The 24,803-nt window shown below is 42.8% G+C and overlaps 1 long non-coding RNA gene across 1 annotated transcript in view; it reads right to left on the bottom strand.

Annotated features, from left to right (window-relative positions):
- LOC309378361 overlaps nt 1-24,803 on the bottom strand; it is a 28,635-nt gene that overhangs the window by 3,280 nt on the left and 552 nt on the right. The window contains exon 2 of the long non-coding RNA XR_014172034.1: nt 21,574-21,698. This is a non-coding gene — a long non-coding RNA (uncharacterized lncRNA). The remainder of the gene's footprint in view (nt 1-21,573; nt 21,699-24,803) is intronic.

Genomic DNA, 24,803 nt, shown 5'->3' on the forward strand with positions numbered 1-24,803 from the left:
GTGGGTGGCAATACTTTGTATGAGTGTGAGCAGTTATGGAGTGGCCTATACTAGGTGGTGCTATATGCCTGCATAGTGTAGAGATAAGAGTTCCCTGATCTCCACTGCCACCTCACATCACCCTTGGGTAAGAGTGTTGGGATCCCCCTTCCCGGTGCAGCAGTACACACCAGGGGAAGCTGGTTGCCTTCCAGAGAACTGCCAGTTGGTAGGGCATGAACCTCTTAATTTCAAGACCCACATTGAGCAAAAGATTCCTGCATTGCAGAGGGTTGGACTTGATGGCCCTCATGGTCTCTCCCAACTCTATATTTCTATGATTCTGTGCCACATGAGCTGCTGGCTTACTCCTCCGAGTGCCTGAAGCACTGGGCTTTGGCAACTGGTGTCTGCATTGTTGAGGTTTATGGCTTCTATGCACGCTTGAGTTATCTCTCAGTTAAGTACTGCCTGAAATGAAGGCACTGCATGTCCTGAGAAAAGCTCAGAATGTACCAATGAAAACAGGACCCTTCTTACTACGGGTATACTTAGGCGGTCTCTACCTCCTTCTCCAGTCTGGCTCCTTGCAAAAAAGCAAGATACAATTGTAAGCATAGTATGAATTCTGCAAATAGTCCAGCAGAAAGTTACTTTCCCCTGCGTGCTCAAGAGCAATAGTGGACCTTGGAGTCTCAAATTTAAATGGGTGTCCTGTGCAACCCCAAAATTCAGCACTTTCTGCCTCTTGCCTTCCATTCTACATCATAGTTGAGGTCTCCCTGCAGCGCTCTCAAGGCTCTATACCTGAACTGGTCATGCTCCCCTAAATCCACCTCTGCCAGGAGACAGCAGGTCCCCAGAGCAATGCAGACTTACTCGATCCGTGCAATTCTCCTAAGGGTGCTTAGAGGGAATGTGCCATTTATAGTCTTTAATTAGTCTTTCCAATCCCCGAGCTAATGATGATTATCAGTAGTCATAAATTCCTGGCTGTCCTTTCTAGTATTATGAAAATAATACACGGAATTTAAAGAATTATTTGTGGCTATGTAGCTTGCATTTTTGCCTATTGTATAATGCTTTGTTGACACAGAACAGGTTAAGAAAAACACTTGCCCTGATCGAGCTGGTGTACTGCAGCCCATGGGTGGGGAACCTCGGGTCTGGGGGACAATTGTGACCTTCTTGACCTCTCCATCTGTCCCTTGGGGCTCTCCCTAGGCCACGCTCCTCATGGGAACTACTTTGTGGGGTTTTTTTAGGGCTGCCTGGTGCTTGTCTAGATGAAGGATGGAGTGGGTGTGTGCAGAGGGTGTGTACCTGCTGTACAAAGGTAAACATTACATTCCTTGCTCTGCTCACTTTTCCCTCGAGCCCTGATCACCACTGGGAGATTATTGAGATGTGTGAGTACTTTGTGTGCTCAGAAAGCAGTATACTGTATAACTAAGTAGATGGGACAGATCCATAATCAGGATCTATTGCATCTTTCTTATTTTCCTTTTAAGGTTAAAACTTAGTGAAGGGAAGCAGATTTGGGCCAGGATGCTGGCAGAGATGTCAACCTCCCATGTCACTAATTCTACTTCAGAACTTTAAGTTTCCACTGCTGAAGCAGGTTAAAAATCCCTGTCACCAAATTTGGCCCACCAGAGGGGTCACTTTGGTCCACTTCACCACCACCAGAGGTGGCAGGGCAGGCAGGGCGCCAGTGGGAATGCCGTCTTGGGGGCTTCCGGAACCTGAGGTGGAGGCCTTACACCACCTAACGGCTGGGTCGGCTCTGTTTATGACAAACTACTTCCTACAGCAACTTTTCTTTCTTTATACTGATGCTGAGTGCACACCATACGTTCAGAAGCATTTAAAGCCATAGTTTCCCTAAAAAATCCTAGGAACTATAATTCGCACCTCCTAGAGGTACATTCCCAGCACTCTGAACAAACTATAGTTCCCATGATTCTTTGGGGCAAGTCATGTGATTTAAATGTATGGCGGGCAGACAGTTGGAGCATTATTGGTATTTAACAGCTTGACTTTAACTGACTCTTATGTAAGTTGTGAGGTACTCTGTTAAAGCTGAGGGGAACTATCTTCTGTAGTGAATGGAAGGTCTTCCTGAGCAACACAGAAGCTGTGGTTGCCCTGCTCTGACGTTTGTGGTGAATGACACAGGCTTTCTTTTGGTAACTGCTCATTTTCACTAGGATCATATGGGCCATCACTATTTTTTGTCAGCTGTCAACAAGAGAAAAACCTGTAACTTTGTGTATAGTAAAGGTAAAGGGACCCCTGACCATTAGGTCCAGTCGTGGCCTGGGGTTGCGGCGCTCATCTCGCTTTATTGGCCGAGGGAACCGGCGTACAGCTTCTGGGTCATGTGGCCAGCATGACTAAGCTGCTTCTGGTGAACCAGAGCAGCACACGGAAACGCTGTTTACCTTCCCGCCGGAGCAGTACCCATTTATCTACTTGCACTTTGACATGCTTTCGAACTGCTAGGTTGGCAGGAGCTGGGACCAAGCAACGGGAGCTCACTCCATTGTGGGGATTCGAACCGCCAACCTTCTCATCGGCAAGCCCTAGGCTCAGTGGTTTAACCCACAGCGCCACCCACGTCCCCAACTTTGTGTATACCATGCACTTATTCATTAATGCTGGACAATTCTGCCAATGAGCATCGTCAACTACTCTTGCCTACCTGGAGAGTCAAGCCCTCCATCCGTAACCTGGTGGGGGAGGTAGGCAAGCCAGGAGACTCTATGTCAGGCCTGGAGGTCTGGCATCCCTAAGCCAGAACCAATGACAAACAGAGTCAACTCATTCTAGTTTTGTCCCTTTCCTCTTCCTTGCTGCGTTCTGCAGGGAATAAGGAAAGAAGTGAAAGTCAGTGCTGGTTGTTAGTAAGAGGGCAGGTAGCGGGGGGGGGGGGGGCGCGCTGGCTGAAGCCAAACTGGGTGCCCCATTTACCCTAATGGTGGAACAACCTCTACTGGATGTGAGGGCCTTTTCTGTAACTTTCTGCTGGTGTTTGTCCCTCTCCTTAGCTTTTACCGTCCACAATTTAGTTAGCTTATTGTTTATTTTGTTATTTATATTTACAGCCCATCCTTCACTAGAGACCATGGGTGGGCTCGTGGCCTTTCCATTAATTTTGGTATTTTAACGTGACACTACTTTAAATTTTCTGCTTCTCGGTTTGTTGTTGTTGTGTGTTTGGCTTTTAAATTATTTTAGTTGTTCTATGGTTGGTTGTTTCAGTGTATTTTGAACGTTGTTAGCTACCCTGAGAACTACCTTGGCAAGTGGAAACTAAGGCAAGGTATAAATAAATAAGGCTGTCCAGGAACGCGAAAGAATGGCAGTGGAATGCCACTCTAAAGCCGGCTGTATGTGGTCAGAAAACCTGCCAGTACTTATCACTTGCAACAAAAACTCAGCAAACAACAACATATTAGGAGCAGGTGCAAGGAGACCTGATAGGGATGCATGTGGTTAGAATCCTTAAATTCCAATAAACATCTGATTGGAGGAAACCAAACAGAAAGGTTTTGAGGAATTGTTCAGATAAACAACCGACAAGATAATAAACAGAGACATTTCTATGGTGGCCGGGCAAAAATATATTATTCTGGTGCAGTTGTCCAATTGTGCCTGGAGCAAATATAGATGTGAGACTGAAAGCTCTGTGCTCATTCCCCACAGGAAAGAAAACAGAGGTGGTAGTGTGCAGGTTATTTGGTGGGACACTATATAAAAAATTAAATTTATCGATTGTTCAGCTTTAAAAAATAAACAAGAACTCCACCTTCTTTTCAGCCTTCCACTATATACCCCACAAAGATGAGGGCCCCCAATATATTGGTTCAAGGTTAGGAACAAAGAGAGTTGCATTTGTTCAGCTGTTCACCTATGGCCTTCAAGGTGGTGGATTCTTCCCAGAATTCCCTGTCTCCCTTGGAAGGTGGTGAACTCTCCTTCACTGGTGATTTTTAGACAGAGGTTGGATGGCCATACATCACAGAAGCTTTCCTTGTGTTTGCTTATTTTTCTCAATTCTCAATTAATTGATTCTGCAGTTCTCTCCCTTCCCTGGAATCATGGGTCTCTTTCTCTTTCATTCATGTGTTTCTCAAGATCAAGCACTGTAATATTCTTTTCCAGACAAGTTACAACATTTCAGTCTCTCTGGGTGAAAGATTCTACTGGAGCGTGAGTGCTCACAACCCTTGTATTTCACTGACTGCCGTCTTGTGACCTTTCTGAAGCCAAGACTTTTTGCTGACTGAGGTGAGGAACAAGATGGCCGTCCCTCCCTATTCCTTGCACAGAAGCCAACTGGGCTGGCAGTTGAAACTTGCCCAACACGCAGCAGTGATAGTAAGAAAAAGGGGGGAATAGGCCCCACTGGTCCCACCACCCTCCACTGGTATAGCTGCCAATATCATGTTGAATTTCTGACATATTAGGAAACCTTCTTATGCTAGAACTCCTAACGAAAAATTGGCCACTTGTTTAAACGTTTAAAGAAGATTGGAAAACGTTTATTGAATATGTGGGAAATAATTGCTCAGTTCAGTACCTATGATATTCTACACAGCTGGGGCCTCAGGTCCCTGAAGGAACGCTTGCTCCTACATGAATCTGCCCATATACTATGGTCTCTGGTTGATGGTCTCCTCTGAGTGCTCTTTGTGTCAGAAGTAAGGCAACTAGCAGCTGGGAGAGAGGATACTTTTGGTTTTTGCTCTTATCTCTGATACCCTTTCCCTAGGGAAGCTCACTTGTGCACACATCAATTTGATCTTTCTGGTACCTTTTTATTTTTTCCAACTTAGGCCTGTTTATTTGTCGGAACCTGCGCTCGGCTGAGCTGATAAAGCCCCACTTCCGGAATCGCCCTCCAACGTGATTAACGACCTGAGCCTTTGATGAGGCTCCAGGCACATTCCCATTCGGCAGAGAATCAAAACAGCACGTGGAAGTGATGAGATTTATGGCTACATCGCTATGAGTTTTATTACTAAGCTACGCAGACAGAAAATAAATCATCCTCTCTCTGTGAGAGCAGAGAGCAACTGAAACAAACAAAGGGACAGGAAACCAGTAACGTCACATCCGTCTCCTGTCTTCCATGAGACTTCCAACAGTCTGGAATGTCTCTGGAATGTAAACAGAGTCTTGTGACTCTAAGCAGCTGCACAGTGGAAACAGAAACTAACATTTTTAAGTTGCTTTCAACTTCTGTTGATGTTTTGATTGGTTTTAATTTGTAAGTTGCCCTCAAAGCTAATGTTGAAGGGCAGTATACACATTTCTTTTTGGGATCTGATGATGACAATGACTCCTAATGGCCACTACTATATCTAGCCTCTGCAAGGCAATAGATATCCACTAGTGTTTTGATCAATGTGTCTTAAGACCCGATGCCACAGAATAGTCCAGTACGTCAGCTTCTGTGTGCTAGAATGACACTTCTGACCATCTACAAAGTGATTTTCTCTGTTTCTGATGAGAGAGTACAGCCAGCCATGTGGTCTGAAGTGGGAACAGTACAGGGGTTTCCAGATCAAATTATGGGCCTTTCAGTTTAAGCCAGTTTTATTTTTCATGTCAAATACTGCCTAAAGATAAAGGACTACAACATGTCATGTACATTGCTATTTAGAATGATTGATTCAGAGGTTGCAAAACTATTATCAGATGGGAGCCTACATGTCATAATCAGCAAATTCTTAGTGCATTAAGTTGAATAACAGGATTATTCGGCTTTGTAAAAGCAGAAAATATGTGCAAATTTTGATCGCCTTGAGAATAAACTATATATGACAGCAACAACAAGGTAGCTTCACTATTACTTTGGGAGAAATGCGCACTTGACAGCTATATTTCTAGACGAGCCAATAATGTGCTATGGAAACTGGAAAAGTCACTTGGGGAGCGTTTTTAGGTATTGGATAATTTTAATAGTTTTAATTGCTCTTCATATCTATTTGCCTATGGTTTCCCTATTATGACCGACTCTGGGGTTGCGGCGCTCATCTTGCTTTATTGGCCGAGGGAGCCGGTGTACAGCTTCCGGGTCATGTGGCCAGCATGACTAAGCCGCTTCTGGCGAACCAGAGCAGCACACGGAAATGCCATTTACCTTCCCACCGGAGCGGTACCTATTTATCTACTTGCACTTTGACATGCTTTCAAACTGGAGCAGGGACCGAGCAACGGGAGCTCACCCCGTCACGGGGATTCGAATTGCCAACCTTCTGATTGGCAAGTCCTAGGCTCTGTGGTTTAACCCACGTCCCTTCCCTCTGTTTACTCATCTATAAAGTGTACCCATTGGGAAACAATCAGAAGCAATATCTACAGTACTATTAAGCTTTGAAAAAGATGCTGAAATCCTCGACCTTCCATATCATTGAGGTTTGCTTGACATTTGCAACTCTTTGTGGTATAGTCCCATATTGATCGACAGTGGCTCAGAACTAGTTGGCTAAAGGTAAAGGTTGTGACCGACTCTGGGGTTGCAGCGTTCATTTCGCTTTATTGGCTGAGGGAGCTGGCATACAGCTTCTGGGTCATGTGGCCAGCATGACTAAGCCGCTTCTGGTGAACCAGAGCAGTGCATGGAAACGCCGTTTACCTTTCCGCCGGGGCGGTACCTATTTATCTACTTGCACTTTGACGTGCTTTCGAACTGCTAGGTTGGCAGGAGCAGGGACTGAGCAACGGGAGCTCACCCCATCGCGGGGATTTGAACTGCTGACCTTCTTTTTTTTTTTTTTATAAATATTTTATTATGTTTTTAATAAACAAATTTCCACTTTCAAATACATACTTCCATAGATCCAATGGACTCCCCCCATCTCCCGAGCACTGCATTCCCTGTGTAGCCAAAACCTCAGCAATTTGTTAACTTATTTTATACATAACAATATATCATCCATTTTATCGTGTTATCTGATGTAAACATTTCAGTACAATTGCATTAATTTTTAATTTCCACACAATAAAAATATTTCATTATCTCACTTCTGTCTTATAGTGTCTTATTTATCAATTCAGAAATTTGCCGATACTGAAGCTATACCTTCCTAGAAAGGAGCATTTTTTAACATTCATACAACTTATAATGCTTTTTCAAATAGTCCTTAAAATTTTCCCAAACTTCCTCCGTTTCTTCTTCTCCCGAGTCTCGAATTCTGCCAGTCATTTCAGCCAGCTCCATATAGTCCATCAGCTGCGTCTGCCATTCTTCCAATGTGGGTAGATTTTGTGTCTTCCAGTGCTTTGCCAACAAAATCCTCGCTGCTGTAGTAGCGTACATAAAGAAAGTTCTATCTTTCTTGACCATCCTCTGGTCTACCATGCCCAGAAGGAAGGCCTCCGGTTTCTTAGGTAAGGTGAATCTCAGCACCTTTTTTAGTTCATTATGTATCATTTCCCAGAAGGCCTTCACTTTCGGGCAGGTCCACCAGAGGTGTAAAAATGTCCCTTCCTCTTCCTTACATTTCCAACATTTATTATCGGACAGGTGATATATCTTTGCAAGCTTGACTGGGGTCATGTACCACCTTCTGATCAGCAAGTCCTAGACTGATAGATAGATAGTTTATTACGGCCATAGGCCCATATTCAATACATCATACAGCAAAACAGGTAAAACAGGTATAACAAGATAAAATTAATTAATTAAAATACGTTTAAATCAAGTACATCACAAACCGTAAGTTTCTAAATTCCATTAAAATAAGAACAATATAGCGCTTAAAATATCAAATTATCAGTATAAATCAATATTATTTAGGCAAAATCAATAATCATAGAGTAATCCATTTTTCCTCTTATAAGCTAATACTGTTATCAGAAATCTGGCAACAGAAAGGGACCTACTCGGATCAGAATCTTGCAATAAATGTATTAGCTGTGTTTCCAAGAAGTCACCTGAAATTTCCAATAATAAAGGGGACAAAAATCTGATCCGAGAAACTGAATGTAGTGAACAACAGAATAGTATATGTTGTAAAGATTCTATAGATCTATTATCACATACACACACCGCTGAGATCTGACCATTGGAGAATCTATTATTCAAGACATTGGAAGGAAAGGCGTTAAATCTTGCCTTAATAAAGGCATATCTGTGGGCCACTACAGACAAAGAAGTCAAATAAGATGGTATCTGCTGTGAGGGCACTATGCCAAGATTTAATGGTGAGCAAGTGCCACTACCCAAAATGGAAGTCCTAGACTCTGTGGTTTAACTCACAGCGCCACCCGCATCCCTTGGCTAAAGGTAACTGTGCACTAAAGACTTACATGGGCTTGAACCCAGTGCTTTTCTCGGGGGGGACGCAGGGGTATGCATACCCCTAAACATTTTGTGAATCTACATTGGGCTTCATTGAGGCACAGTATTTCAATGAGTAGGTTAATGAGAGTACCCCTACACATTTTTAAAGAAAAAAAGCACTGTTTGAACCAGTTAAACAGTTTTTGTTCTGCCCCCAAAGAACCCAGGGAATTATAGTTTGTGGGAACCTTTATAAGTGTTTGTAAATAGAACTAGAACAGTATTTCCTATGGTCCTTTAGCTAGGAAGGTATTGTAATTAAACTTGTTTAAAGCTGATTTTAAAGTGTAGTGCACAAAGATCCAAATCTTTGGTCCAATCCAAATTACGTACTGCTTCTTCTTTCTTGCTTCAGGAGGCACACAACACATGCTCCACCTTCTAGTAATGCCACCATTTCAGACCCTTCATTCAATGATTTTCAGATTGCTTTTATAATAGTTTGGTTTTATTTATTGCATTGTTTCTTCACCATGGATTTCCATGTGAATCAGCCACGTACTATTATTTTGGTAGTGACTTCTCAATGTGCACTTTTCTCCAAGCCTTCACTTTCCATGGAGTGGGAGGAATATTTGCAGTCATGGAAGGATTGTGATTGTGGTGATCTCTACCTGTGTCCTTCTCAGGCGCTATTTCTGGGGGTGAAGCCTCCTCCCCACCCCCATGCAAACAAACCAAGAGAGCAATCCCTGCCAATTGACTTGCATAATTGGAAAAGGAGTCTGAATCTCCAGAAATAGGTAATGATGGTGGAAATCTCAGCAAGTATTCTGTTTTCCAGTTGATCCTTGTTGGGGTGTGATGAAATTCCCCCAAACAGACTCCCACATCTTCTGGGGATGCAGAATCTTCTTTCTGTCTATGCAGGTTAATTGAGAGCTCACTTTTAAAGCACATTCAATGCACATTTGAAGCAAATCCTGGGAACTATAGCAGGCTTCCTCAGCCTTGGCCCTCCAGATGTTTTTGGCCTACAACTCCCATGATCCCTAGGAGCAGTGGTCAGGGATGATGGGAACTGTAGTCTCAAAACATATGGAGGGCTGAGGTTGAGGAAGCCTGAACTATAGTTTGTTAAGATCACTGAAAATTGGATGTCTCGAGGGAAAACTACAGTTCCCATTATTTCTTGTGGGGAGTCATATGTGTTGAATATGCTTTGAATGTATAATGTGGAGCTGCCCCAGCTTGCATTAGCTGTCTGTGTAGGTGCACATGCCTCTACCTAACGAAAAACCAAACCCAAACCACAGTGACCTCTCAAACCCTGCCCTCTTCCCAGGTAGTTTCAATTAGTTACAGGGATGTTTGCCACAAAGCAGTGTGAGAAACAACAAGGGTGAAATTCACATGATGTAAGAACTTTCCACATTTTATTTTAAAAAAAGAGATAGTGTTGTATTTTATACACCATGCCCCACCCGCCCTAAAGACAACCGCATGTGTGAAAAAGAGCACTCCAGTAATGTTTTGAAAAACAAAAAAGACACCAGCAAGGATTGCCCTTTACAGTTTCTGTAACCTGCGCTAGGGCTGGAGCTAGACACATCAAAGAAGCGTTTCAGTTAAACGTGTCGTAAACTTTGCATGAAAAACCAGATTGGCAAAAACAGAACTCCACAGCACCATCTGGTATCAAAGTGCTATAATGTATAGTGGTACCTCGGGTTAAGAACTTACCGTAATTTGTTCTGGAGGTCCGTTCTTAACCTGAAACTGTTCTTAACCTGAAGTACCACTTTAGCTAATGGGGCCTCCTGCTGCTGCCGCGCCACCACTGCACGATTTCTGTTCTCATCCTGAAGCAAAGTTCTTAACCCGAGGTAATATTTCTGGGTTAGCGGAGTCTGTAACCTGAAGCGTATGTAACCTGAAGCATATGTAACCCGAGGTACCACTGTATATATAATGTGTATAAAGCGCTCTTTCTTTGCCAATGTTGCTGAGTCCTTGGTCTGGGGAGAAATAGTGATTCAATCAAACAATTGGCATTTTTTGAACGTGCCTTCTTTTTCTATCCCCCTTCACTACAGCTAGCAAGGAAGAAGTGATATAATTCCTTTGCCATTGGACTTGAATCCAGAAACTGTGAAAGCACAGAACACAGCTCTGAAAACACGTGAATATGTTGTCCCTACTCTGCATATTAAGGAACAGAGTATAAGGAAGCCAGTTCAAAAGGGCGAAATGCCTTTCTCACAAGCAGCTGCGAAAGGAGGAATTCGAAAGGAGGAATTCAAAAGAAATAAGCATGGGGAAAGTGTGGAATGCAGGTAGGTCCCAAACACTGTAGAGCATTTGGAAAATAACATTTGAACTGTGGGAAGCATAATAATTTCAAAAGATGTAGCTAAACCAGAGAAAGAAATAGAAATCAGGTGCAGACTGTTGAAGATACTTTAGATGATACCGTATTTTTCCGTGTATAAGAAGGGGGGGGCACTCAAATTTAAGAAAATGGAGGGAGATGGCCTAGAGTTGTTGAGCTTTTTTGGGTGGCAAATGCAGAAAATGACTAACCCGAATGACATACGCTGACAATCGTTCGCTTTGCCAAAGACAACGTGCACCTGCCCACACACCAACAGCAGAGGGCAACTGCATGCCCAATTCCCAAAGTGACAGCCAATCCACAGCAACCATTGCCGCAGCAACCAATCACCCACCCAATTACTGCAGCAGCAGCAGCCAATCCAAACCAGCACTTGATGCAACCGCCAATCACTCACAAAATCGCCGCTGACAAGCTCATTTTATACACCGAAAAGTATGGCAAGTTGTATGTTGATGGTAGTCGAAGTAATAAAGACTAGTGAAAGGGACTGGAGTCTCTCTGTGCAGGTGAATGAGACATGTATCCCATTTAAACGGGAACGGAACTCATCTGAAAAAGATTCTCCCAGTCTGTCAATAAGGCCAAAACAGAGAACAGCAGCCTGTTGTTTATTATTGTACCCAAGAATATGACACCCATCTTGGGTCGCAACCTGTGAAAAATTAAATCTGGTAAAACGCATCTTTGCATTGCAGGGCCATACTGTCCAAGGGTAAGGGCCACTCATAGCAGAATACCAGGACTTGTTTGTTGGATTAGCCTGCTTTACCAGGTGAAGACTCCATCCAGATTAATAATACAGTGCCTCCCGTTATTCAGCGATGCAGGAAAGCGCCATTTGCTCTCCTACAAACTGAGCTAGACAGGATGGAGGGCTTAGAAGTAATTAAGAAAACAGGTGAACCAGCTGACTGGGTGAGTTCACTGGTACTTGGGGAGAAACATAATGGTCAGTTGTGCATATGCCTAGATCCGAGAGATCTCAACAAGGGAATTAAAAAAAAAGAACACTTCAAATTACCAGCCAGAGAGGAGATAATGGCACAGTTTGAAAGTGCCTTTCTGCTGGTACCTTGTTAGAAATAACAAAAAGGTAGGTGGGATATTGTCAGAAGTTCCTGCCTCGGGCTTGCCAGATTTAGGCTGTAGTCCTATATAGCCAATTTCCTGGAAGGAAGCCCCATTTACTTTTGAGTAAATTTACTTTTACTTTTGGGATTTACTTTTGAGTAGGATTGTGCTGTTAAACACCCAGTTTAGCAGTCATTTGTGATTATTGAATAATGTCACATTTTTTTCTGGAAATGGGTGGTGGCGGCGCTGCTGCCAATACATCTCCTTGCCAAGGGCACAAGGCAGCCTAGGTACACCTCTGCATTGAGTACTCCATTTTGACATTATAGATGTTTGCACCTATCATTTGGTATTGCATCTGCTCCCAAAATCTATCATAAAACCATACATATGCTCTATGTGCACATCACTGAGCTAGATATCTCAATTACTTTATACTTTATAATACCTTACTTTATAATTAAGGGAGAGCAAAAATCAGTGGCTTTGCCAAATCCTGATTTCAGAAGATTCCTCAACATCTAATTGAGTGCTGCGGTCTTACAAAGTCCTTATCAGTCCTTCACTGATGCTGAAACGAGATATGCACAGATTGAGAAAGAGTTACTTAGTATATTATTGGCTTGTGAAAGATTTACTCAATATATTTATGGCAACACAGTGGCTATGGAAACTGATCATAAGCCTCTCAGAACTTTATTCCACGAACCACTGAATTACATTACAGATCAAATGAACGATCCTCAAACTGCAGAAGTATCATCTGTAGGTGACTTAAACACAACAGGGAAATGTTTGTTCACTGCAGATGCGCTTTCAAGAATTGTTTCCCCCACTACAGTAGTGGAAAAGCTTTCAGAGACATATTTATGTGGATATGCTTGTTGCTTCCTTTCCTGTGGCAAATGAAAATGGCAAATGAGAAACTACAACAGATCAAAGATGAATGTGATAAAGATCTATGCAAATCCTGAATGAAGTAGTAATTAGAAGCTGGCATGAGACTAAGGGCATATGTGATGTAAGTTTCAGAGATTACTAGAATTTCAGGCATGAACTCACAGAGATAGATGACATCGTCTTCAAAGGAAGCAAATTGGTGGTACCGCCTAGCCCTTATAAACAAATACTACATAAAATCTACGAGGATCATCTTGCCATTGAGAAATTGGGGGGGGGGGATGCACGAAATGTGATATATTGGCCTAAAATTAATCAGGATATAATAGCTAAGGTAGAAGGTTGTTTCACCTGCTTAAAATACAAGTCACATCAACAATCAGAGCCATTGAATCCAGTTCCTCAAAGGCCCTACCAGAAGAAAAAAACCTGACTTATTCACATGGCATTCCAAGAACTACTTAATAGTTACAGATTATTATTCTCTCTTTCCAGAAATACACACAATTCAATGTACCAGCAGTAGAGCAGTGATTGCCAGCCTGAAATGGGATATTCAACAGACATTGTATTCCAGATGAAGTGTTCAGTGATAATGTTCCACCATTCTCATGTGCAGAATTCAGGCTGTTTGCCAAAGACTGGGATTTTCAACACACACGATCAAGCCCTAACTTTTACAGGAGCACCCCACTGGAGAATGGTTGATCTCCTGCACAACTTTGAATGGGAAGGGGTATCAGAGCTAAATTGCCTATATCTGATGATTTACTACAGCCTAACACCACTGAAAGTCCCAAAAGAGTAAAAGAAATTCAAAAGATGAAACAAAAATCTTATTTTGACCTATAGGCCCCACACTTCTAAAACTTAAGCCAGGATACAAGGTTTGCCTGAGAAATTATTCTACCAATCCCCGTGATGGGGTGAGCTCCTGTTGCTCAGTCCCTGCTCCTGCCAACCTAGCAGTTCGAAAGCACATCAAAGTGCAAGTAGATAAATAGGTACAGCTCTGGCGGGAAGGTCAACAGCATTTCCGTGCCCTGCTCTGGTTCGCCAGAAGCAGCTTAGCCTTGCTGGCCACATGACCCGGAAGCTGTACGCCGGCTCTCTCGGCCAGTAAAGCGAGATGAGCGCCGCAATCCCAGAGTCATATGCGACTGGACCTAACGGTCAGGGGTCCCTTTACCTTTTACCCACAACATACACATTAATATATGGTCGAACTGCATGCAGGACTCAGGAAAATTCATACACCAAACTGGTTTCTGTGCAGAAATATTTGACTTGTGTGAATCAACCCTTAGAATGGTATAACTTAAAGCAATATAATTCGGCTTTACTATATTTTCTGTTGTATACTATAGTTTATACTATAGTATAGTCTATACTGAAGTCTATATTATAATCTCAATGTCTGTTAAGAGTGCATTCACACAATGCCCTTGTCAATAAGTGCTGGAAACTTAAGAACTCTATAGAGGTGGTCAAGGTTGGCACTTGCCTTTTCACACTTTCATCATGCTTTCATGGGAACACTGCTACAGCAACATAGTCATAACAACAAGAGGAAAATGTTGGAGTGAGAGTCTCCACACTTCTGTGCAGATGAACATCTGACACAGAAGGAGAAGCATCAGATTGCAATATTAGTGCAAAAGCACGGCACCCTCTGTCTGCAACCGGCATGCAGCTGTCACAGAATGTCATACGATGGCGGTGGAAGGAAGAGAGTTCCACACTGTTCTGATACAAATGGGAGCAACCTATAGGACAACCTATAGGAAAGTAGCAGAAAATATATAGGTAAGGAAAGGAAGTGAGCTGTCCTGAAAGATTAGACAGATGTTGTTGCATACCCACTTCATGCTCTATGCCCTTCTGAGTCTGGCACAGAATGATTTCAGGAAAGTTCTGCAGTCAGAAACTGGGAGAGGTAGTTGCTGGCTAATGGTGACACTCAATGATTTATGCTATGTGTGTATGGCACAGAACATCATTGCTTCCTCTAGCAGCCAGCCAGCGGAGTTATTTCAGACAGTCCAGAGGTTACTGACTCCCCATGTGCAGCCCTCAAAGAGCTGCTCTGAACAACTGGCTGAGCTCAGAGATCTGCACTAGTTGCCGATGTACTACAGTGGTACCTCAGGTTACATACGCTTCAGGTTACAGACTCCGCTATCCCAGAAATAGTACCTCGGGTTAAGAACTTTGCTTCAGGATGAGAACAGAAATCGTGCTCCGGCGGCATGGCAGCAGCGGGAGGCCCCATTAGCTAAATTGGTGCTTCAGGTTAAGAACAGTTTCAGGTTAAGAACGGCAGTGGCGTAGCGTGGGGGGTGAAGGGGGGCCGGCCGCACCGGGCGCAACATCTGGGGGTTAGGGGGCGCAAATCCATGGGTTAGGGGGTGCAAATTACTTGCCTTGCCCCGGGTGCTGACAACCCACGCTACGCCACTGAAGAATGGACCTCCGGAACGAATTAAGTACTTAACCTGAGGTACCACTGTACTGGGCTAGGTTCAAGGTCATACTATTAGTATACAAAGCCATTAATAACTTGGGACCAGTTTACCTGCACCGCATGTGCCCACTCGACTGCTTCGATCAGCGGAATTGACACTGCTACAGGTGCCACATAATACCCGTTCCACATTTGTAAGATCTCAATCGTTTAGTGTGGTAGCACCTACATGTTGGAACCCCCTGCCTATTGGTATCAACCATTCACCTTCACTGTCTTCTTTTCGACGCCTGCTAAAAACCATTCTTGTTTAGGCAAGCCTACCAAGATGCTTAGAAATGCAGGTGTGAATTTTAATCTGTTTAATATTCAAACTGTTTGTATGTCTTAATGCATTGTATTCCACCCCCACCCTCCAATTTTATGGTTTTGTCTTTTTGTAAACCACTCTGAGGTCTTTTACAATCAAGCAGTATATAAATTTTATGAAATAAATAAATGACATTGAAATATACACATTTATTTATTTATTATTTGCAATATTGAGATTGCAATATACCCAGATTACTATAAATTATTTTTTCCAGTATTTTGCCAGTTACTTATTCACTAATCACAGCACATGTTTTCCCAATGACAATAAAAAAGTGGTAGTGCTGGGCAAGCAAAAAAGTTAAAGAATATTGGAAAAAGATACATAATGAGATGGGGGGGGGGGAGTTCAAAACAACCCTTCGAAAAAACCCAGAAGCATTTCTATTAGGAATTGTTCAGACAGAGTCTTTCTTAACATTTGGAGCTAGCTCTCTGAGGTGAAGCTGACCAAAGATCAAAACTGGTGAGGCAACTTTGTTTTCTAAAATGTCTCCTGTTAGCTTCTGCCTCTCTGTCAGCTCTAACCCCAAATTACCAGTCAAAAGACATCAAGTGGTATTTTACCCCTCCAGGCACACCGTCATCTGTGAATGGTTAACCATGATCCCTGATAACTATTAACGTCCATTTAGGAAACCCAAGACAGTTATAACTATAGTAACCTTTTCCCTAGATAACATTTTGTTCCAACCATTCTTATTAAACCTCCATTTGTCTCCCTCCTTCCCTAGGGCTGACCAGCAGAAGATGCGGAAAGGTTATTGGTTTTTTTAAGGCTATTTGTCTTTTAAACTGGCGGGATTTCTTTGCCATTTTTTTTTCTATAGCACAATTCAAGTTTATTCCATTCATTCTTGCAACACAAACTTAACACAGTATCATTTAGCAATCCAATGTCTATGAACCATGATAATGATAAACCAAACTGTGTCAAAATAGTTACATTGTGGAAAAAGGTCAAATATCAAAATGCACAAAGCACTATTTTTCTTCCATCAATTGGGTAGAAAGATGTGATTGTTTTCCCCATTTATAAAATATAAGACTGTTCAGTTTGAGATTTAGCATGCAACACTGCAACTGCTCAACTAGGACATTCCACTCTTACCAGCTTCTTCTATCCATCAATTAACCCATTTAGTACTGCATTAAAGAACTAAGTTAAGAAAGCAATGCCTATACAAAGAGGAGCAGAAAGCTTTAAGACCGTTTGCCATTTTACCTGTATAAGAAGCCTGTAGCTGATAGCACTTTACAGCTGTCCATAGCTGAAGGATTAGACAGATCCTTGCCAAACCATGGACTGTTGGGTTACATTGACACTGGCAAAGATGTGTAAGCCAGTGTCAGGGTCAGGCGCTGTTGGGAACATGTTGCGGCCCACACCCCTGCAAGGGGGCGACACTGTCAACCTCCAGGCAGCCTTTCTCAACCTGTGGGTCCCCAGATGTTGTTGGACTACAACTCCCATCACCCCAGCTAGCAAGGCCAGAGCTCAGGGATGATGGGAGTTGCAGTCCAACAACATCTGGGGACCCACAGGTTGAGAACCGCTGCTCCAGAGCCTTCTTGCCCATCTGGTGCCTGCAATCACCTGCCCTCCCTAAGCATGCAAATCATTGAGGGGTCAGGAGATAGAGCAAGATATTCCACTTGCCTGCTTTCCCTCTGGGGGCTTGTGTGGTTTGGATCCAGAGGAAGGGAGTATGTGAAAGGTCAGCGGAAGCAAACAAGAGGTGGACCCAATAAGGGAGGCAGCCAACTAAAGGCATCTTCCCCAAGGGCTCTCCCAAAATATGGAGTCAGCATTGCCCAAACCCACCAAGATCAATAAGGAAGTATCATCTTCTCACTGTGACATGACCAAAAAGTAGCTGTTAAGCCCTTTCAAACATTTCCGAACCATTATAGCCCACATGTCAGCCATTTACCTCCCAGTGTCTCACAACTGTGATATTCCAATGGAGCTATTGCGGATTGGATTTCCCTTTTAGTTTTGAAGTTAATTATTAATTCTGTCATTGTTGAGAACATTAAGACTTAGAATATCATTTGCTATGTTTTCATGAAATTGGGGCTTTAAGCGCTAAGGTGAGCATCTTGTTTTTATTCATTTATTTCGTAAAAATTTATACACTGCTTGATTGTAAAACAAACAAACAAACCTCAAAGTGGGTTACAAAAAAGCTAAGCAGTTAAATCAATGAAATTTACAATACTTTGAAACATACAAATAGAATACTAAAACAGATTAGAATTCACAGCAGCATATCTAAGCATCTGGGTAGGCTTGCCTAAACAATAAAGTTTTTAGCAGGTGCTGAAAAGAATACACTGAATGCACCCGATTGATATCATTAGGCAGGGAGTTCCAAAGGTGCTACCACACTGAATGACTGATTTATTACAAATGTGGAACTGGCATTTTGTGGCACCTGTAGTAGTGCCAATTCTATGGATTGAAGACAAGTAGGCACATATGGTGTAAGGTGATCTCATAGGTAAACTGGCCCCAAGTTATCACTGTATTTTTCGCTCCATAAGACACACTTTTTTCCTCTTAAAAACTAAGGGGAAATGTCTGTGCATCTTATGCAGCAAATGTGTGGTCCCTGGAGCTAAATTGCCGGAGTGCGGCACGCTCCTGAGCCGCTCCTTGGGGCTGGCGGGGGAAACCCGGGCTTCCCCCTCCAGCCCTGGGAGCAGCGGGCAGGCTGCGTGCAGATGCCCTGCACTCCCGAGCAGCTCTGGGGTAGCCAGCGAAGCCTCCGCAGGGCAGCGGGATGCAGGCTCCCCGCTGCCCTGCGGAGGCTTCGGGGGCTACCCCAGACGCCAGAACAGCTAGAGGGAGCGCTGTGCAGTAACTAATATTACACACACACACAGAGAGAGAGCAATACGGTAACTAATATTTAATTAAAATACATTAAAAAATACAGTAACTAATATTACACACACACACACACACAGAGAGAGAGAGAGAGAGAGAGAGAGAGAGAGAGAGAGAGAGAGAGAGAGAGGACCTAGCCCAGTAGCAGATCAGCAACCAGTGCAGAACTCTGAGCACTGATTATATGCTGACAAGGCCTCACTCCTGTCAGCAACTGTGCAGCAGCATTCTGCATTAACTGCAGCCTTTGCACAAGGAAAATCCCCACATAAATCAAATCGCAGTAATCCAGTCCTGGAGTAAACAACACATGAACTATTGCAACAAGGCTTTCTGGTTCTTGGAATGGCTGTAGCTGTCAAAGCAATTGCAGTTGATAAAAGGCACCCCCAGCCCCTGAGGCTACCTGAGCCTTCCAAGTCAGAGCTGGATCCAACGCCCTAGGCTCTGTGGTTTAGACCACAGTGCCACCCGCGTCCCATTAAAGGTAGAATTAGAACCAATGAAATACAGTGCCCTCAATTCCTCTTCCCCATGAGCATAACATAATCAGTGGTATCAAAGCCAACGAGAGATCAAGAAGCAGGGGGCAAACTTGCACTCCCTCTGCCTCACTCTTTGTGGAGGTCATCCACCAGGGAGACCGACACTGGCTCAGTTCTGTGGCCAGGTGTGAACCCAGATTGGAATGGATCTATAATCTGTGTCCTCCAAGAATGCTTTCAGCTGCCCTACCATGGCCCTTTGCACCACTTTCCCCCTCAAAAGGGGGCATTGGCAACTGGTTGGTAGCTGTTCCAATCAAAAGGGTCCAGAGCTGGTTTCTTTCAGAGTGGTCATACCAGTGCCTCTTTCAGTGCAGCAGGAACCACCCAGTCTCCCAGAGAAGTGTTAACCAAACTCTGGACTCAACCACTCAGCCCTCCTCTGCTAGGTCTGATAAGCCAGGAGGGATGGGGTCAAGGGGGCATGTCACCATCACCTTGTCCACATCAGCTGATTGCATAAGGTGAAACTGACCCCACAAAATATCCTCAGTAGCAGCACTGGGTACTTAGTTGGAGTTGCAACAAGTTCAGGATTACTCTGAAATCAAGCAAACTTAACCTCAAAGTGTGTAGCCTGTTGGTCACATCTGGTCTTTGAGGGCTCCAGAGGTCCCTCCTCCACACTGGAAGTCAGTAACCTCTAGACCATCTGCATACCCTCCAACATTTCTCCAATGAAAATACGGACATCCTGCTAGCAGGCTACTACAGGATGCAATGCAAACTGAGCCCTTTTTGCGGCCTAGACTGCCAAATAGTAGGCATGATTTTATGTTCTTAAAAGTGTCCAGTCTGCTTCAGAGTGATACTTGTGCCAGTTGCACTCCAGTCTTTGTCTGATCTAGGAGCTGCTCAGGCTCCAAAACTTTGGAGAAGGATGGTAAGGTGTGACCGTGTCAACTGCCTGTTTTATCTCACCATTCCATAGCAAGAACTTGGCTTTTGACAGGATCACCAGTTTCTCCACTGGGGAAAAAAAAACCCTCAAAGAGCTACAGTTCCCAGAGTTCCCTGTGAAGAGGAATTAACTGTTAAAAAACTCTGGAAACAAGTTTCATGAGGGGAATTGAAGTCTCCTAACAACTCTCAGCACCATTAACAAAGTACAGTTCCCAATATACTTTGCAGGAAGCCGTGACAGTTCAAAGTGGTATCATAGTACTTTAAATGTACAGGGTGTATGTGGTCTTAGTTTTGCTTGGGTAGCAAGTCTTAGCTGCTATGATGAGCTGCTGCTCTGTAATTCATAAATAAATAGAACTATATAAGTTCCTCTGATTCCTGCCGCTTTCTGGTATTAAGGTACATCTGCTACAGTGTTTCCTCACAGAGCATGTTCTCTTTCCAAACCCACAGGATGCTATAAAACCAAATTCATTTCTTTATTTCTTTTTTATATACTCATTTCTCTTGTGAGATACCCTGAGCCTGCAGGCTGAGGTGAAGAACAGGCCAAGACAGACAAGCTGACAAGAGCAAAATCATCATTATTTTACGATCAACAATAATTGAACGCCTTGAGGGGATCTTTGTAGTCTGCAAAGATTGCTTTGACTTTGGACTGCCTGCCAAGATAACCAAAATAAACAGGAGCTCTTAGCACAGTGTTTACCAGTCAAGTTTTCACCTTTTGCACATATTCTGTTCCAAGGATCTAACATTCACCAGACTGGAAAAAGAAAAGTCAACACATCCCATCTCATTGAAGTGCCCGTGGGGAAATTTACAAAAGCATTTTTGTATATCTAGCAGAAGCCCAGTTAGAAGTCTCTAGGAGATGACAGCAGCTAAAATCTGGATGAGATAAATCTCACTGAACCCCTATTTATGCAATCCTATTTATGTTTACTCGAAAGCCAGTCCCAATGTATTCAACAGGGATTATGTGCATAAAAGCATTTATACTCTGTACAGGGCCACAGCCAGAGTGGTTCATAACAGACAAATATATTGGATCATAAATTATTTTAAATTGCAGGAGAGGCATTGATTCATATGTTTTAAAAATATAGCTGCAGTACAAAAATTAAGAAGGCTAATAGCAGAGAGTATTTGGAAGCCAAAGAAAGGGATGTGTCTTGCATTAGGTCAAGGAACCTGCTGCAGGCCAGGAGAATGTAAGAAAAAAAAGAAAATAATTCCCCCCCCCCTAATTATTTCTAGATTTAATCTATGGATAGGATTCAAGGAGGCACTTTGCATGCCCTTCAGGACATCTGAGGTCCCACTCTTTGAGCATATAGCCTCCATTTTCCCTCAGAAAGTTACTTCCAAAACTTAAGAAATCCACAGCAGGGCAAATGGGAAATCAAGCCAATCCCTGCCATTGCTGTTTGTTGTGATTCAGCTTTAAAGAGCGGGGTTTTTTGCAAGAAAAGCTCTGGGGCAAATTTTTAAAAAGAGTGCTTGAAAACACAGACTTGTGCCTAGAAAAAGCAGGCAAAAGTTAAGTGTGGATAAGTCCTTAGCTTCGGATATAAAAACATCAGTATCAACACTCCCTCTACAGCTAGTAGTGAAAACAACAGTACGATGACCTTAACAAAGAGTACTAAATAACCAGGTTGTGCTATCAGTAATTAGAGAAGTAACTAGAGCCAGTCTTTTAAACTTCATTCTCAAGTTCCAAGAAAGGTGATTATGTCACACTTGCTATGGGTCCCAGAAATCTTTCAACTGTGTTTACCAATCAGGATTTCTTTTCTTCCTGGTCATAACCTAGTTCCCATAGATTGGGAACAGACTGCACACCTTCATTGCAGATGTGTTGTTTTCTAAAGGCAAGCCGAGAAAGTATTATCAATACCCACATTCACACATTGAGAAATATCAGCAGGAAACATTTCACAGCAGCTGGCAGGTATTCAAACCACACACATTCCTTTTAGGACTATTATCCCCTGCTTCCAAAGACCAAAACAAACAAACAAACAAATGGAGTATTTGGGGACATCAAATTTGGAAGAAGTATCCACAGCAGGCAATGCTTTTTTTCTCTCTAAAAAAATGTTTAGGGGTACTCTCATTTTCCCACTCATATTGAAATACTGCCCCTCAATGAGGCCAAACATTGATTCACACAATGTTTAGGGGTATACGTACCCATGTGTCCCCCCTCCAGAAAAAAAGCACTGGGTGTGGGAACAAAATAACAACAATTTATATTTTTGTAATAAATGTAAAGTTTCAGTGAGCCTATTGAGAAAACCCATAAAAATGCAACTGTGCCAAAAGGAATTATTGTGAAAATGAGAAATATTGGGAGGGGGCGCACCAGATTTTGTCTATAGCTTAGCTCCTGGCAGTACAGCAGCAGCTGGACCAGGGGAGAAGCTGGACAGCCACAATTTTCTCCCTGTGCACCAACACATAGTGTTGTATCATTATATAATAGTGTATCATTAAACCATAGTTAAGCTTATGGTTTAGAGTACCCATCTGAAAACTATGGTGACAGTTCTTCAAAACAAACATAGCCTGAGTTTACATTCCATCTGAACATGGTTTGAAAATACCGGTAGCTTTCTGTTAATACTACGCAGAATAACAAATGGTCCTGCTGTGTCGCAGAAATTCCTGATCTTGCACGTTGGGTAAGGTGGGCCAGAAGCATTTATTGACCAGAAGCAATGCTCTGTCTATCCACCTAAAAATATGGCCCAAGCATTTCATCTAGTGACAGTTCAGTATTGCTAATTATCCCTTTGCTGACAGGAATTCAGATAAACTGGAAGGCAAATTAAAACAGGCACACTGTCAGGATGAGTCACCTCTTTTGGAAAGAGAAATTAGTTTTGTCTTGTCACAAGCTATCAGGAACACCTAGGAAGTCATTTCCCCAGCCGACTGCTTAGGATAACACCTTCAGTAATTTGAAAAGCAGTGTTTTTTTGCAACACAGGCTTCCAGATGGAGGTGTTTTCAACTGTCAAGCATGCTGATTCAGCATGTACTGATAACCACTAGTGTGGACTATAAACTGGAGACTAGTACAAGGGCTGTGGTGTGGACTCATCTTCCTATGCTAGTTGGTACCTCCTCGAGATGTTCTTTTCATATCTTGTTTAGTGCTACAGGCTGCAGTGAAGAGCATTTTCCTGCCTGAGGCAAATGCCTATTTGTTCTCTCTCTCACACCCTATTCTTTGTTCAGAAGCTGAGTGGACGGGCAGATGAATCTTACTGGTGACAGTGTGAATAGTTGTGTGGAGTGATTTTTTTCCTGGGGGTATTCATGGGTACACAGTACACTGTGGGCACCAGGGAAGACCTCTGTGGGTACCTACAGGCATCATGTTGGCAACACCGGTTCTGAAACATACAAAGGCCTATGTGGTTCATGAATGAGGTATTTTAACTATGGGGAAGCTCACTCCTCTTACTCCACCCTTCATCCTAAAGTCACAGGGCAGGTCACTTTTTAAGGTATTTTTACCTTAAAAACAGCTTAAAACAAATTACAATCACAAACATGGAGGGTCCTAAAAAGATAATCTCAAGGATCAAAGGCCAGGGTAAAGAGGGTTAATGGCTTTGCAAACAACTGCATGGTAAAATCAAGTTGATTTCCTCCTTAATTCACTCCAAGAGTTAATGGGTAAGTCATAACATTTCAATGTTACGTAGAACTACACTTGATTCTTCACCACAGCAGTGGAAAAAGAGCTATGATTTACCATTTTTTTGCTCTATAAGATTCACTTTTCCCCACCTAAAAAGTAAGTGGAAATGTGTGTGCGTCTTATGGAGCGAATGGAGGCTGCGCAGCTATACCAGAAGCCAGAACAGCAAGAGGGATCGCTGCTTTCACTGCGTAGCGATCCCTCTTGCTGTTCTGGCTTCTGAGATTCAGAATATTTTTTTTCTTGTTTTCTTCCTCCAAAAACTTGTGGTCTGGTGTGTCTTATAGAGCGAAAAATACGGTATCACCTGATGTACTCTGTTTGAATGGTTGTTTGCTTTTGGTTGGGTAAAGTAAAGTGTTAATGTACTTTTGTAAAAGTCTAGCTGAGTAAATTACTAGACCCATTAGTGCAGGAATTTACCTTTCTTACACAGGCTTGCAGTGGAGAGTTGCCAGTTACTGAGAACAAAAACAGCTGCCACCACCCCAATTAAAAACCATTTATATGCATACTATTCACTTCACATTCTTTTATGTATTTATTTCAGGCCTTGGAGTGAAATAGCTCAGTTTCACAAAGGTCACTGAATTAGTCTAAAAGTCTCCAAACACTTACTGAAAGTAGTTCCCATAATTTATGAGTGAAGTGAACATGCAATAAGTTTATTTTGGGGTAGATTTCTAGTTCATCATCTTCAAGTTTCTTCACAATTGTTGGGAAAAATAAATGAAGTGGTTCACATTCCACTGTGTTCATTTTTTGATGCTCCCTTAGCCTTTGTAACTGTATTTTATACTTCAGCACAGCTGCTTGTAACATTCTGAATGCTGAAAAAACATTGCCAAAGATCATTTGGCTGAACTTGAACTGAATGTGATCCAAATTAGTCTGCTTCGTAAAGGGTTGGCTGTGAACTGTAATTAGTTCCTTCTGGGATACGCTGAACTTGAAGTAGAACCAGTTCCTCTTAAAAATGAACATTTGAAGCTCTCATTTATTTTCTGTGCTGAGTTGCTTTATATTGTATTAAACTGCTGCTGCTGCTACTGCTGCTACTACTAGTAGTAGCAGTAGTACAACTACTACTACAACGGCTAGTAATTGTTATTTTATTACCCACTCTTCACCCTAGGTTCACAAAGGAGGTTTCAGGGCCGGCTCATCTATGAGGCAAGGTGAGGTGAGCACTTCAGGTGGCAGGATCCACAGGGACAGGATATCTGGCTTTTAAGGAATGCATTGGCCGCTGCTGGAG

This window comes from Podarcis melisellensis (assembly GCF_964234715.1).
Source record: "Podarcis melisellensis genome assembly, chromosome: 9".
NCBI lineage: Eukaryota > Metazoa > Chordata > Lepidosauria > Squamata > Lacertidae > Podarcis > Podarcis melisellensis.